Source organism: Leuresthes tenuis, unplaced genomic scaffold, assembly GCF_036924035.1.
Source record: "Leuresthes tenuis unplaced genomic scaffold, fLeuTen1.0.hap1 SCAF_83, whole genome shotgun sequence".
In the NCBI taxonomy this organism is placed as follows: Eukaryota; Metazoa; Chordata; class Actinopteri; order Atheriniformes; family Atherinopsidae; genus Leuresthes; species Leuresthes tenuis.
This window is the reverse complement of record NW_027325437.1, coordinates 50,063-62,310: the sequence shown is the minus strand read 5'-3', so window position 1 is coordinate 62,310 and position 12,248 is coordinate 50,063. Positions and strand designations below refer to the sequence as shown.

Below are 12,248 nucleotides of genomic sequence, written 5' to 3'. Positions count from 1 at the left end.
TTTTGATGATGTATGGTTGGGCATTCGTACCTTTTCTTACCCATTTTGCAGTAATTATGGGTGGACATTCACACCTTTTTGCATTTTAACACCTCCTCTCCCGCTTATGATCATGTGCAGTTTGATATTCGAAAATTCTCTTCCATGTTTTCTAGCAATTATTGATGGACATTCAGACCTTCTTGCAGCTGAACACCTCCGCTCCAGCTGTTGATGGTGTATAGTCGGGCTTTCGAGCCTTTTCTTCCCCGATTTTTACAAATTATGGATGGACATTCAGACCTTCTTTCAGCTGAAAACCTCCGCTCCCTCTTTTGATCATACATTGTCGGGCATTCGCACCTTTTCTTACCTGCTTTTTCAATTCATGGTCGGACTTTGACACCTTTTAGTAGCGGAACAACTCTGCTCCCGCTATTGATTGTGTACAATAGGGTATTTTAACCTTTTCTTACCCGCTTTTTGCCAATTACTGTTGGACATTCCCACCTTCTTACAGCGGAACACCTCCGCTCCCTCCTTTGATGGTGTATGTTCGGGCATTCGAACCTTTTCTTACCCGCTTTTTACAAACTATGGTCAGACATTCAAACCTTCTTGTAGCCGAACACATCCACTCCTGCTTTTGATGATGGGTATTCAAACCTACTTGTTGCCCGCTTTTCATTAATTATGGGTGGACAAACACACCTTGTCGCAGCCAAACACCTCCGCTCCCTGTTAGGATCATGTATGGTTGGGCATTCGTACCTTTTCTTACCCATTTTGCAGTAATTATGGGTGGACATTCACACCTTCTTGCATTTGAACACCTCCTCTCCCGCTTATGATCATGTGCGGTTTGATATTCGAAAATTCTCTTCCATGTTTTCTAGCAATTATTGATGGACATTCAGACCTTCTTGCAGCTGAACACCTCCGCTCCAGCTGTTGATGGTGTATAGTCGGGCTTTCGAGCCTTTTCTTCCCAGATTTTTACAAAATATGGATGGACATTCAGACCTTGTTTCAGCCGAAAACCTCCGCTCCCTCTTTTGATCATACATTGTCGGGCATTCGCACCTTTTCTTACCCGCTTTTTACAAACCATGGCCGGACTTTCACACCTTTTAGTAGCGGAACAACTCTGCTCCCGCTATTGATTGTGTACAATCGGGTATTTTAACCTTTTCTTACCTGCTTTTTGCCAACTATGGTCGGACATTCACACCTTCTTACAGCGGAACACCTCCGCTCCCTCCTTTGATGGTGTATGTTCGGGCATTCGAACCTTTTCTTACCCGCTTTTTACAAACTATGGTCAGACATTCACACCTTCTTGCAGCCGAACACTTCCGCTCTACCTTTTAGTGTTCTATGGGGTATTCACACCTTTTTTTTCACCGCATTTTATAGATTATGGTTGTAAATTCTCACCCACTCTTATCCGAAGACCTCTCCTCCTGCTTTGGTTAATATATAGTCGGGCATTCGAACCTTTTCTTACCCGCTTTTTACAAATTATGGTCGAACATTCACACCTACTTGCAGCCGAACACCTCCGCTCCCGCTTTTGATGGTGTATAGTCGGGCTTTCGAGCCTTTTCTTCCCCGGTTTTTACAAATTATGGTTGGACATTCAGACCTTGCAGCCGAAAACCTCCGCTCCCTCTTTTGATCATACATTGTCAGGCATTCGCACCTACTTGCAGCCGAATACTTCCGCTCCACCTTTTAGTGATGTATGGTTGGCATTTGCACCTTTTCTTACCCTTTCTTACCCTACTGATTGCTTAAGATTAAGTTGTTTTTTCTCAAACTACAACATTTTTTTAATTGTTGAAACTTGATTTGAAGTGGATAAATAAGGAGGACAAACAGTTTTGAGTCAGGCTGATAGAAGGAATTAATTTTATAGCAAAATCTGTATTTCGTCATATGTCGAGAGATGCTTATTGCTGAAGAAGTACAAAGTACAACGTTGTTTATCGTTGAAACTTGATTAGACATGAATAAATATGAAGGACAAAGCAGTCTTAACTTGGTTAGAGTTAAGGTTTTATAGGAGAATCCGAATTCGTGCATAACTCGTAAAATAGAGCTTATTTTTGGATTCCTGAAGAATGAGTCTGGTTCTTTCTCATAATACAAAGTTTGTTGTTTATTGTTGAAACTTCATCAGAAGTGAAGAAATAAATGAATGCCTATCAACAAATGTGGGATCTAAACTCTAGTGCTTCCTCTAAAATAATTTCCTTTCTCAATTCAGAAATGTGTGTGTGTAAGTTACAACACCCGTGACACCAAAACGGCTTTCTTTTCTCTCTTTTCTCTACACTCTGCACTGTGAGAACACACACCAAATCAGAAAGGCTTTTTTCTCTCTTTTCTACATTATGGACTGTGGGGACACAAAACCGCTCTCTCTTTTTTTTTTTGATTGTGTGCCAGGGCGTTGTCTCACGTATTAGATTATGCTTACGATACGAATGGGTTTATCAGTCACATCAGAATCCATACATACTGATCCTCCCGTAATAAAATGGTCGGATCTTATCAAACACACTTTGTTTCTTGTGACAATCAAGTCAGCGAAACAGCGTATACACGTCAAGACACTGAATCAAGTTTGCCACAAGAACTCATAAGTTTGGCAGTATTGCTCTGCCGTCAGCAATCATACACCCATTTTATTTTCGTGAGACATGTGCAGGCACCTGTTCATCTACTGTTCTATCACTATGAATTAGTTTATCTATTATCAATAAGGATACTTCTACAACTACTATCAAAGTATGTCCAGACTTCTTATGTTGTCAGTTGCTATATATGAATAAGTGGGTAGCTACTGACAAGCATTAAGCATGTCACACAGCCCAAACATATAACATTTCAGGACACACCACACAGTTAACAACCACCGTGAAGTGTCAAAGCCCAAACATGTAACATTCAACAGGACACTTACACAACACATTCAAATCAAACAGTCAGACAACATACAAGAACATATACCCCAGCCGGCATTGCTCCCTGCCTATTTTCCTACAGCTCACTATGTGTGTGCACACCTTTATTCACAAACTCTTCAACTTATACTCTTTTACCGAAGCTGCTACAGCTCGATTGGCCGAATACCGAATAATCCTAATTCGGTGAATTTGACATCTGCCTTACATGTAACAGATTAGCGGTTTAGCAGTTTTAATTTAGTTTGAGTGAAGGAATTCATTTTATAGCAAAATCCGAAATCGTGAAGAACTCATGAAAGTAAGCTTATTCTCGGATTCCTGAAACTTTAGATTTGCTATTTCTTTTACTGCAAAGTACAACGTTGTTTTTTTTGTTTAAATCTTTCAAGACATGGTAAATATGAAGGACAAAGCAGTTTTAACATAGTTTGAGTGAAGGAATTCATTTTATTGATAAAATCCCAAGAGTCTGCTGAGAAAAGAGAGTGAATGCGAAGTAGACTTTAACACGGCTCTGGGAGCGAGCCGAGTGCGGGCTAACCGGGAGAATTGCTTGAAAGAAACGCGACACCGAATGAGCGGTCAGAACAAAGCCTCAATACGGTTTTCCCGTGGTGTTTTTGTTGCTGCCTTGTCTTTTGCACAGAGTAAAAGACAAGGCAGCCATCGAATAGGGCCCGACGTACAAGTACAAGTCTTTCACCTTTTACTAAAGACTTCTGTGGAGAGCAGCACTAATGAGTTGTTTCTATTTTTGGCAGGCTTTACCTTTGCGGGTGAAGCCCTTTCTGTCTGTGCAAAAGAAATCTTGTTACTGTGCAGAGTGACTTCTCTGAGTAGAGTCGCCTTACTTGTTGCGACTGTGCCGATGTTCGAAGCTGGAGTGCAAAGTTGTTGCTTGAATGGTGCTTGCTGGAGCGTGCGGGAGTGCAAAGTTATACCATTTAAAAGGGCTGAAGAGTGCTCAGTGCAGCGGGTGGGCGGAGGTGCAAAGTGACACTCTGGCCACCTATGGCCATAAAAAGAACAGGGGTGTTAGCGGACAAGTGCGCATTGTGCCAGGAAGGGCCCTCGGACGTGAACCAGTGTACAGTTGTCGCTTCTCGGCCTTTTGGCTAAGATCAAGTGTAGTATCTGTTCTTATCAGTTTAATATCTGATATGTCCTCTATACGAGGACTACATATTAAATGGATTTTTAGCAATAGGAGTTGAAAAAGTAGCTTGCTCCGTTCACTCCAAGCATTGACCCCGTACTGCAGTGCCGCTGGGAACGGTGCGCTCTTCTCTACTCTTGTGAAAAAGCAAACAGCGGTGCAGGATGCAAGTTTCAGGGAGCCTAAGATGAAACTTTCTGTTAGTCTGCTGAGAAAAGAGAGTGAATGCGATGTAGACTTTAACCCGGCTATGGGAGCGAGCCGAGTGTCGGCTAACCGGGAGAATTGCTTGAAAGAAACGCCATACCAAATGAGCGGTCTGAACAAAGCCTCAATACGGTGTTCCCGTTGTGTTTTTGTTGCTGCCGCTGTTTGCTTTTTCACAAGAGCGCACCTGTTGAGGGGGGCTCTGGGGGGGCCTGGGTGATGGTGGGTCTCAGGCCCGGGCTGCTGCGACTGGTGTGACCGGGTGGTTTGTTTGTTTGTTTTTTGTTGTTGTTTGTTTGTTTTTTGTAGAGGTCCTCCGGAGTGGGGTTGGGTTGAGTGGGGTGGGGCGGGATGGGTACCTTCTGGGGGTACAGTAGCTCCCAGAATATGGTCGCTGCAGGCCCCGAGCCTGGTGGACATCAGGCCCTCCTGTCCTGTGTTGGCTCCCTGGTAGCGGGGATGCCTATTGCAGCCAGTCCCTGGCTGCCCCCAGTGTATATCCCCATTCTCCCTTCTGGCTCCTGTACACAGCACACACTCACACATGAAGGGTTTTGGGGGCGTGTGTGTTCGGTGGGGTGTAGTGGACTCTGCAGTAGTTGCACTCTGCAGTTCCCACCCCTGTTTTAATTACACCTTAGACATTACTACTTATCAAACACACTCACACACACACATTAGGTCTTGGGGGGTGGTTACACTGAGTGGCATCTGGTGGGCGGGGCTCTTTGGGTATGTAGGCTGCCCAGAGGGCCACGCTCCCAGTTCTACAAGTTTGGCTGCCCCTCAATTTTAATTGCTCACTATTAGAAAATATTGAAGAGCCAGAAGGGTGAGGGGAGGGGTCTTCTTCGCACACCCCTGCTTCCTGGTTGCTGCTCGGGGCGGGAGGGGCCAGGAGGATTAATTAATTGTTCTGCTGGTTTGGGGTCTGTGGTGGCTGGGGGGCTGCTGGCCCCCTGGTGTGCCCGCTGCACTACACCCCAGCGGAGTCGAGGGAGGGAGGACGTGTGGATGTATGGGACATGAAAGTGTGTGTGGTAATGATTGGGCCTGGATCTTGGACTTGCTGTCGCCTGGCCTGCCTGTGCTTCTCCCGATGGGGGGGGCGGCGTGGCCTCTCTCCGCTGCTCGCGACTTCACCCACCTGTGGGCACGTCTTGACTCCCAGGGCACTTGGCCAGGGGTGCTGGGGCAGGCGCTGACCCACTGTGTGGCTGTCTGGGGCGCTTGGCCCTCCTGGGTATTGGGTGGGGCCTCTGTCGGGGGGTTTGGGGGCGCTCGGGCTCCTGGGGCCCGGATCCAGTGCACGGCCCATGTCTGGGCGGCTGGGGCCTGGCGACGTCGGTGGGCTGTTGCCCCTGGCTCCCGGAGGGCCTCTGCCCTATGCTTATGGGGGCTCTTTCCGGGGGCTTCCTCTGCAGTCTTCTGGGTGGATGCGTGGTTGCCCCTGCGGTGGGCTTCCTGGGTTCTGTGCTCTGTGGGGGCTGCTGGTGGCCTGGGTCTTGTGGCCCTCTCTGCCTGCTTCTGATTGCTTGGGGGGGCTGTGGATTGTGGCCCTGTACGCTTATACACTCATAACTAAGCACGGTTATCATGTAGGTCCTGTGCCATGGGTGTTGCATGTTCTCACACACACACAACCACATTCATTAGTCCAGTAGTATGGTCGCTAAGCAGTTGATGTATTATCATGTCGTCTCAGGTCATCTATATCCACAGCTGTGTTGTATGCGATGTATGTTCTGTTTTTCTCTTCTTTCCTCTTCTTCTTTCCTTGTCCCCCGGTCCGGTTCAGTTCTATTACATGTCATATATTGTAAACAGAAATAAATAAATGGGCATCAAGGGGAGCTTTACATTTATAAAACTTCCCTTGGCAAAGCAAATCTGTTTGGCATCAAAGGTATTCAGACTACAATTCTGCTGCCATAATGCTGAACACGATAAGGGGAAAAAAAAAAAAAGTAAAGAAGACAGTTCTGCCGAAAGCCAGGGACTAGACCTGTTCTAAGTTCTGTACTTTTTAAAAGGGAGCCAACACAGGACAGGAGGGCCTGATGTCCACCAGGCTCGGGGCCTGCAGCGACCATATTCTGGGAGCTACTGTACCCCCAGAAGGTACCCATCCCGCCCCACCCCACTCAACCCAACCCCACTCCGGAGGACCTCTACAAAAAACAAACAAACAACAACAAAAAACATACAAACAAACCACCCGGTCACACCAGTCGCAGCAGCCCGGGCCTGAGACCCACCATCACCCAGGCCCCCCCAGGCCCCCCCTCAACAGGTGCGCTCTTGTGAAAAAGCAAACAGCGGCAGCAACAAAAACACAACGGGAACACCGTATTGAGGCTTTGTTCTGACCGCTCATTTGGTATGGCGTTTCTTTCAAGCAATTCTCCCGGTTAGCCCGCACTCGACTCGCTCCCAGAGCCGTGTTAAAGTCTACTTCGCATTCACTCTCTTTTCTCAGCAGACTAAAAGAAAGTTTCATCTTGGGCTCCCTGAAACTTGCATCCTGCACCGCTGTTTGCTTTTTCACAAGAGTAGAGAAGAGCGCACCGTTCCCAGCGGCACTGCAGTACGGGGTCAATGCTTGGAGTGAACGGAGCAAGCTACTTTTTCAACTCCTATTGCTAAAAATCCATTTAATATGTAGTCCTCGTATAGAGGACATATCAGATATTAAACTGATAAGAACAGATACTACACTTGATCTTAGCCAAAAGGCCGAGAAGCGACAACTGTCCACTGGTTCACGTCCGAGGGCCCTTCCTGGCACAATGCGCACTTGTCCGCTAACACCCCTGTTCTTTTTATGGCCATAGGTGGCCAGAGTGTCACTTTGCACCTCCGCCCACCTGCTGCACTGAGCACTCTTCAGCCCTTTTAAATGGTATAACTTTGCACTCCCGCACGCTCCAGCAAGCACCATTCAAGCAACAACTTTGCACTCCAGCTTCGAACATCGGCACAGTCGCAACAAGTAAGGCGACTCTACTCAGAGAAGTCACTCTGCACAGTAACAAGATTTCTTTTGCACAGATAGAAAGGGCTTCACCCGCAAAGGTAAAGCCTGCCAAAAATAGAAACAACTCATTAGTGCTGCTCTCCACAGAAGTCTTTAGTAAAAGGCGAAAGACTTGTACGTTATGAAGAGAAACCAGAGTACGATTATCCGTCACTGCGGGAGCAGGGCATCAGGCTAGTTGGCATAGCCACCTTCCCCATGGTGAGCTTTGCTTGGTTGAGACGTTTGCCCCCCCCCCCCCCCCCTTGCTCCTCGGCTGACCAAGTAGGAACAATCGGGCCCTATTCGATGGCTGCCTTGTCTTTTACTCTGTGCAAAAGACAAGGCAGCAACAAAAACACCACGGGAAAACCGTATTGAGGCTTTGTTCTGACCGCTCATTCGGTGTCGCGTTTCTTTCAAGCAATTCTCCCGGTTAGCCCGCACTCGGCTCGCTCCCAGAGCCGTGTTAAAGTCTACTTCGCATTCACTCTCTTTTCTCAGCAGACTTTTGGGATTTTATCAATAAAATGAATTCCTTCACTCAAACTATGTTAAAACTGCTTTGTCCTTCATATTTACCATGTCTTGAAAGATTTAAACAAAAAAACCAACGTTGTACTTTGCAGTAAAAGAAATAGCAAATCTAAAGTTTCAGGAATCCGAGAATAAGCTTACTTTCATGAGTTCTTCACGATTTCGGATTTTGCTATAAAATGAATTCCTTCACTCAAACTAAATTAAAACTGCTAAACCGCTAATCTGTTACATGTAAGGCAGATGTCAAATTCACCGAATTAGGATTATTCGGTATTCGGCCAATCGAGCTGTAGCAGCTTCGGTAAAAGAGTATAAGTTGAAGAGTTTGTGAATAAAGGTGTGCGCACACATGGTGAGCTGTAGGAAAATAGGCAGGGAGCAATGCCGACTGGGGTATATGTTCTTGTATGTTGTCTGACTGTTTGATTTGAATGTGTTGTGTAAGTGTCCTGTTGAATGTTACATGTCTGGGCTTTGACACGCTTCACTGTGGTTGTTAACTGTGTGGTGTGTCCTGAAATGTTATATGTTTGGGCTGTGTGACATGCTTAATGCTTCTCAGTAGCTACCCACTTATTCATATATAGCAACTGACAACGTAAGAAGTCCGGACATACTTTGATAGAGTAGTTGTAGAAGTATCCTTATTGATAATAGATAAACTAATTCATAGTGATAGAACAGTAGATGAACAGGTGCCTGCACATGTCTCACGAAAATAAAATTGATGTATGATTGCTGACGGCAGAGCAATACTGCCAAACTTATGAGTTCTTGTGGCAAACTTGATTCAGTGTCTTGACGTGTATACGCTGTTTCGCTGACTTGATTGTCACAAGAAACAAAGTGTGTTTGATAAGATCCGACCATTTTATTACGGGAGGATCAGTATGTATGGATTCTGATGTGACTGATAAAACCCATTCGTATCTTAAGCACAATCTAATACGTGAGACAACGCCCTGGCACACGATAAAAAAAAAAAGAGAGAGCGGTTTGGTGTCCCCACAGTCCATAATGTAGAAAAGAGAGAAAAAAGCCTTTCTGATTTGGTGTGTGTGCTCACAGTGCAGAGTGTAGAGAAAAGAAAGCCGTTTTGGTGTCACGGGTGTTGTGACTTACACACACACATTTCTAAATTGAGAAAGGAAATTATTTTAGAGGAAGCACTAGAGTTTAGATCCAACATTTGTTGATAGGCATTCATTTATTTCTTCACTTCTGATAAAAATGATAAGACTGACCTAAAGAATTGGAGGCCCATCACACTTTTAAACTTTGACTGTAAACTTTTTAGCAAGGTTTTAACGACACGGATGTCCTCTGTTTTAGAGGAGGTAATTCACCCAGACCAGGCTTGTGCCATCTCAGAGAGACAACTCACCGACAGCCTCGTACTGATTCGAGACATCATTGATTACGCTAGAGACAGAAACACCCGGCTTGTCATCTTAAATTTAGACTTTGAAAAAGCTTTTGATCGGGTGTCGCATCAATATCTCTTTCAGGTGTTGCAGCAATCGAATAGGGCCCGATTGTTCCTACTTGGTGAGATTTGCTTGGTTGAGACGCTTGCTCCCCCCCCTTGCTCCTCGGCTGACCAAGTAGGAACAATCGGGCCCTATTCGATGGCTGCCTTGTCTTTTACTCTGTGCAAAAGACAAGGCAGCCACAAACACCACGGGAACACCGTATTGAGGCTTTGTTCTGACCACTCATTCGGTGTCACGTTTCTTTCAAGCAATTCTCCCGGTTAGCCCACACTCGGCTCGCTTCCAGAGCTGTGTTAAAGTCTACTTCGCATTCACTCTCTTTTCTCAGCAGATTAAAAGAAAGTTTCATCTTGGGCTCCCTGAAACTTGCATCCTGCACCGCTGTTTGCTTTTTCACAAGAGTAGAGAAGAGCGCACCGTTCCCAGCGGCACTGCAGTACGGGGTCAATGCTTGGAGTGAACGGAGCAAGCTACTTTTTCAACTCCTATTGCTAAAAATCCATTTAATATGTAGTCCTCGTATAGAGGACATATCAGATATTAAACTGATAAGAACAGATACTACACTTGATCTTAGCCAAAAGGCCGAGAAGCGACAACTGTCCACTGGTTCACGTCCGAGGGCCCTTCCTGGCACAATGCGCACTTGTCCGCTAACACCCCTGTTCTTTTTATGGCCATAGGTGGCCAGAGTGTCACTTTGCACCTCCGCCCACCTGCTGCACTGAGCACTCTTCAGCCCTTTTAAATGGTATAACTTTGCACTCCCGCACGCTCCAGCAAGCACCATTCAAGCAACAACTTTGCACTCCAGCTTCGAACATCGGCACAGTCGCAACAAGTAAGGCGACTCTACTCAGAGAAGTCACTCTGCACAGTAACAAGATTTCTTTTGCACAGACAGAAAGGGCTTCACCCGCAAAGGTAAAGCCTGCCAAAAATAGAAACAACTCATTAGTGCTGCTCTCCACAGAAGTCTTTAGTAAAAGGCGAAAGACTTGTACGTTATGAAGAGAAACCAGAGTACGATAATCCGTCACTGCGGGAGCAGGGCATCAGGCTAGTTGGCATAGCCACCTTCCCCATGGTGAGCTTTGCTTGGTTGAGACGCTTGCCCCCCCCCCCCCCCCCCCCCCCCTTGCTCCTCGGCTGACCAAGTAGGAACAATCGGGCCCTATTCGATGGCTGCCTTGTCTTTTACTCTGTGCAAAAGACAAGGCAGCAACAAAAACACCACGGGAAAACCGTATTGAGGCTTTGTTCTGACCGCTCATTCGGTGTCGCGTTTCTTTCAAGCAATTCTCCCGGTTAGCCCGCACTCGGCTCGCTCCCAGAGCCGTGTTAAAGTCTACTTCGCATTCACTCTCTTTTCTCAGCAGACTTTTGGGATTTTATCAATAAAATGAATTCCTTCACTCAAACTATGTTAAAACTGCTTTGTCCTTCATATTTACCATGTCTTGAAAGATTTAAACAAAAAAACCAACGTTGTACTTTGCAGTAAAAGAAATAGCAAATCTAAAGTTTCAGGAATCCGAGAATAAGCTTACTTTCATGAGTTCTTCACGATTTCGGATTTTGCTATAAAATGAATTCCTTCACTCAAACTAAATTAAAACTGCTAAACCGCTAATCTGTTACATGTAAGGCAGATGTCAAATTCACCGAATTAGGATTATTCGGTATTCGGCCAATCGAGCTGTAGCAGCTTCGGTAAAAGAGTATAAGTTGAAGAGTTTGTGAATAAAGGTGTGCGCACACATGGTGAGCTGTAGGAAAATAGGCAGGGAGCAATGCCGACTGGGGTATATGTTCTTGTATGTTGTCTGACTGTTTGATTTGAATGTGTTGTGTAAGTGTCCTGTTGAATGTTACATGTCTGGGCTTTGACACGCTTCACTGTGGTTGTTAACTGTGTGGTGTGTCCTGAAATGTTATATGTTTGGGCTGTGTGACATGCTTAATGCTTCTCAGTAGCTACCCACTTATTCATATATAGCAACTGACAACGTAAGAAGTCCGGACATACTTTGATAGAGTAGTTGTAGAAGTATCCTTATTGATAATAGATAAACTAATTCATAGTGATAGAACAGTAGATGAACAGGTGCCTGCACATGTCTCACGAAAATAAAATTGATGTATGATTGCTGACGGCAGAGCAATACTGCCAAACTTATGAGTTCTTGTGGCAAACTTGATTCAGTGTCTTGACGTGTATACGCTGTTTCGCTGACTTGATTGTCACAAGAAACAAAGTGTGTTTGATAAGATCCGACCATTTTATTACGGGAGGATCAGTATGTATGGATTCTGATGTGACTGATAAAACCCATTCGTATCTTAAGCACAATCTAATACGTGAGACAACGCCCTGGCACACGATAAAAAAAAAAAGAGAGAGCGGTTTGGTGTCCCCACAGTCCATAATGTAGAAAAGAGAGAAAAAAGCCTTTCTGATTTGGTGTGTGTGCTCACAGTGCAGAGTGTAGAGAAAAGAAAGCCGTTTTGGTGTCACGGGTGTTGTGACTTACACACACACATTTCTAAATTGAGAAAGGAAATTATTTTAGAGGAAGCACTAGAGTTTAGATCCAACATTTGTTGATAGGCATTCATTTATTTCTTCACTTCTGATAAAAATGATAAGACTGACCTAAAGAATTGGAGGCCCATCACACTTTTAAACTTTGACTGTAAACTTTTTAGCAAGGTTTTAACGACACGGATGTCCTCTGTTTTAGAGGAGGTAATTCACCCAGACCAGGCTTGTGCCATCTCAGAGAGACAACTCACCGACAGCCTCGTACTGATTCGAGACATCATTGATTACGCTAGAGACAGAAACACCCGGCTTGTCATCTTAAATTTAGACTTTGAAAAAG

The 12,248-nt window shown here is 45.3% G+C and overlaps 5 non-coding genes and 1 pseudogene across 5 annotated transcripts; 2 read left to right on the top strand and 4 right to left on the bottom strand.

The window, feature by feature from the left end:
- Positions 1–3,603: 3,603 nt before the first annotated feature.
- On the top strand, positions 3,604–3,730 carry LOC140286349 (U5 spliceosomal RNA; annotated as a pseudogene).
- Positions 3,731–4,046: 316 nt separating this feature from the next.
- LOC140286297 (U2 spliceosomal RNA) lies at positions 4,047–4,237 on the top strand. The gene has a single exon (XR_011911138.1). It is a non-coding gene; the product is annotated as a U2 spliceosomal RNA (small nuclear RNA).
- Positions 4,238–6,871: 2,634 nt separating this feature from the next.
- LOC140286296 (U2 spliceosomal RNA) lies at positions 6,872–7,062 on the bottom strand. Its single transcript, XR_011911137.1, has one exon. It is a non-coding gene; the product is annotated as a U2 spliceosomal RNA (small nuclear RNA).
- Positions 7,063–7,378: 316 nt separating this feature from the next.
- On the bottom strand, positions 7,379–7,492 carry LOC140286327 (U5 spliceosomal RNA). Its single transcript, XR_011911165.1, has one exon. It is a non-coding gene; the product is annotated as a U5 spliceosomal RNA (small nuclear RNA).
- A 2,277-nt stretch (positions 7,493–9,769) lies between these two features.
- Positions 9,770–9,960, bottom strand: LOC140286344 (U2 spliceosomal RNA). The gene has a single exon (XR_011911180.1). It is a non-coding gene; the product is annotated as a U2 spliceosomal RNA (small nuclear RNA).
- Positions 9,961–10,276: 316 nt separating this feature from the next.
- LOC140286326 (U5 spliceosomal RNA) lies at positions 10,277–10,390 on the bottom strand. The gene has a single exon (XR_011911164.1). It is a non-coding gene; the product is annotated as a U5 spliceosomal RNA (small nuclear RNA).
- Between the last annotated feature and the right edge of the window lie 1,858 nt (positions 10,391–12,248).